Raw genomic sequence first — 3,790 nt, 5'->3', positions numbered from 1 at the left:
CTCCAACCAAGGCATCTGCAGGGACACTTCAGCATGCCACCACACCAGACAGCGTTGCTGCCCTTGGCTCTTGGCGGGCATGTACTTCTGATTTTTTTTTTTTTTTTTTTTTTTTTTTTTTTTTGAGATAGAATTTTGCTCTTGTCGCCCAGGCTGGAGTGCAATGGCGCAATCTCAGCTCACTGCAACCTCCGCTTCCTGGGTTCAAGCGATTCTCCTGCTCAGCCTCCCGAGTAGCCGGGATTGCAGGCATGCGCCACCATGCTCGGCTAATTTGGTATTTTTAGAAGAGATAGGGTTTCTCCATGTTGGTCAGGCTGGTCTCAAATTCCTGACCTCAGGCGATCCACCCGCCTCAGCCTCCCAAAGTGCTGGGATTACAGGCATGAGCCACCGCGCCTGGCCAATACTTCTGAATTTTTAAGGAGATAACTAAAACTTCAAAAATGTTTTTAAATTAAAAAACAATATGGCCGGGCACGGTGGCTCATGACTGTAATCCCAGCACTCTGGGAGGCCGAGGTAGGTGGATCACTTGAGGTCAGGAGTTTGAGACCAGCCTGGCCACCACGGTGAAACCCCGTCTCTACTAAAAATACAAAAATTAGCTGGGCATGGTGGCTGGCACCTGTAGTCCCAGCTACTCGGGAGTCTGAGGCACGAGAATCACCTGGACCCAGGATGCGGAGGTTGCAGTGAGCCGAGCTCACCCCACTGCATTCTAGCCTCCAGTCTGGGTGACAGAGTGAGACTCTATTTCAAAAAAAAAAAAAAAGAGAGAGAGAGAGAAACAATAACAAGAACAAGGGCTACAATAAAAACTCAACATTACATGACTAAACACTCTCAGAGCCAAACTACATAGGTCTGTGGGTCACGGCCATGGCCCACCAGCTCTGGGGCTCCTCAATTCTAAGATTCTGCTCTCCAGCTCCCTCCCACTGGTCATCAGTGTTGTGACTCGTGCCCTGGATGACAGTCATGTCTACTTTTGGAACATTACTTCCCCTATCTGCAAGAGGCAAGTCACCCCTACCTTCTCCCCAGCTAAACATGTCCCTGGGACTTTCTCCAGTGAACTGGCCCAGGCCCTGGCCCCCTTGTACCTTGGAGATGGAGGCTGGACAGTAAGAAAGACGCTGGGCAGGGTGCAGTAGCTCACCCTGTAATCCCAGCACTTTGGGAGGTCGAAGCGGGCAGATTATCTGAGGTCAGGCATTCAAGACCAGCATGGCCAACATGGTGAAACCCCATATCTACTAAAAAATACAAAAATTAGGTGGGTGTGGTGGCACATGCCTGTAATTCCAGCTATTCAGGAGGCTGAGGCAGGAGAACTGCTTGGGCCTGGGAGGCAGAGGTTGTAGTGAGCTGAGATCATGCCACTGCACTTCAGGCTGGCCGACAGAGTGTGATTGTCTCAGAAAAAAAAAAAAAAGATGCTGTACTTCTCTTTTCTTTGCTGCTTTCCTCTCCTGGGTTTTTCTCTGCAGGCCACACTGCTTTTAGAAGGCTTTCCCTTCATCTACCACCCGCTGAACATCACTGACAGCAGGCCAGCACTCTCTTAGCTCTCTGGGTAAGACTCAGCTCTCTGGGCTGAGTCTGAGCTCATCTGCCAGCCTAGTGATCTTGCCAAGAGAGGAAGGAACTGGATCTGACGTGATCCGAACTTCGTCACCATACCGTCACAGCTGGTGACCTAAGCTTCCTCCAAGTCAAGGAGTGGTGCAGCTCCACCGAAGCCTCCTCTTCTCACCTCCAGGCTCTGCCCACCTCACGAGAGCACGTGGTCCTGACCACAGTGACTGAAGGAAGACCTGGGGTGGAGAGCTCTGTTTTCTCACCATCCTCTCGGCCTGGCTTCTCTAACATGTTAAAAACTTACAGTGGCTCACGCCTGTAATCCCAGGACTTTGGGAGGCCAAAGCGGGTGGATCATGAGGTCAGGGATTCGAGACCAGCCTGACCAATGTGGTGAAATCCCATCTCTACTGAAAATACAAAAATTAGCCGGGCATGACGGCACGCACTTATAATCCCAGCTACTCAGGAGGCTGAGGCAGGAGAATCGCTTGAACTCGGGAAGCAGGGGTTGCAGTGAGCCAAGATTGTGCCACTGCACTGCAGCCTGGGCAACAGAGCAAGACTTCGTCTCAAAACAAACAACAACAACAAAAACCTCACTTTTTTGCTGGTATCTATAGCGCCTTTTTTTTTTTTTTTTTTTTTTTGCTCGTATCTATAGCTTTTGTGGGACTCAGTTTATTTAGCTTTTAGCCTTCCTGATATTATTCTTATGAATTTTGCCTTGGGACACTCTTTCCATTCATTGATTCAGCCAATACTTATTGAGCACCTACTATTTGCCGAGTACTGGGTGGGCAGCCATTGAGAATAAAACAGTGAAAAGCTGGAAAAGGTCTGTGATCTGATGGAGGGCCTATTCTACTGGTGGCAACTGAACAAGCAGTATGTGCTCTGAAGACATTAAAACAAGACAATGTGATGGAGGATGCTGAGAATCCAGTAGGCAACTACTTAGATGGGAAAATCAGGGAAGGTCCCTACAAAGGAGACATATCTGCTGAAACCTCAATAAAGAGAAACAGCCAGCCATGCAAGGATCTGGAGGGGAGCAGTTATGGCAGAGGGGCCAGCAAAGACAAAGGTCCTGAGGCAGTGAGGAGCTTAGCATGGGAGGGGAAGCTGGGAGGCCAGCTGGCTGGACTTGAGTGAACATGGGGCTAAGATGAGGTCAGAGGAGCGCAGAGGCCAGATCCCCCTGGGCTCCTAGGTCAGGGTGGGGCTGGTTCTTAGGAGTGCTGAGGCTGACTCTGATTTAGTCTGAGGTCAGTGTCCCTCTCAATCCCGACTCACTTGTGGTCCTCTATGGCCCGCAGGCTTGTGGAAAGTGCCCCACTTCCTTCCTTACAGCAGCCTCTGTGCAATCCGAATTGCAGTGTGAATTTCCCCGCCACTCAGGAGCGCGGGCAGGGCTTCACCCCTAGTTCAGTCACCAGGAACCAGTCTTTCTCCACCTTCCTGCCCTAGCCCCACTGGGTCTCAGTCTCTGCATCTGTGAAGTGAATGAGTGTGACCAAATGATGCAGGCAGCCTTTCCACTTCTTTCTACCCGTGGCGCCTTGGAGTTTGATTGGAAGAGGATAAAGCAAAAGTGGGATCCTGGCGAGAAATGAAACTGAAAGAAAAAATTCCTCCTGGCTCTAGGGAGGCCAGCAGAGGGGGTTTGGGGCAGCAGGCAGAAGTAGAGGAGGAGGGAGGTTTTTAGAAAGCTGACAGGGCAGGAGCCCTGTGACCCAGGCTTTCACTTCTCCTAAACACCCAGTTGCGCCATGTGATGCAGGCAGGCGACTGCGGATAGGGCGAGTGAAAGGGGAAGCGAGGGGAGCCCAGAGTTTCTCAAGCTGAGCCTGGGGGGAGAGCTGCAGGGACTGGGAGGGGAGGGGAGGCAGTGGGGGTGAAGGGAACAGGGAGGAGGTGGAGAAGACAGCAGGGGCAGCAGGGTAACTGGGGCAGAAGGAGCCCCCAACCCACCCCAGGGCAGGCCGGAGTCATAAGGAGAGGGGACAACAGGAAGGGGCGACAAACGGGGAGGGGAAAAGGGAGGCGGAGGGGCAGCGAAGTGGAGCAGGGAGGGTCACAGTGTGAACAAGAGGAGGGGGAGGAAGGGTCAAGGTGGAGGGAGGAGAGGGGAGAGTTAGGGAGAAACAGCTGCAGGGGAGGCACGGGGAGGAAGGCTTAGGGGTAGGGGAAGGGAGAGGGGAGT

The sequence above is a fragment of the Rhinopithecus roxellana genome, chromosome 15 (assembly GCF_007565055.1).
Source record: "Rhinopithecus roxellana isolate Shanxi Qingling chromosome 15, ASM756505v1, whole genome shotgun sequence".
NCBI classification, from domain to species: Eukaryota; Metazoa; Chordata; class Mammalia; order Primates; family Cercopithecidae; genus Rhinopithecus; species Rhinopithecus roxellana.
Note: the sequence above shows the minus strand (reverse complement) of the source record.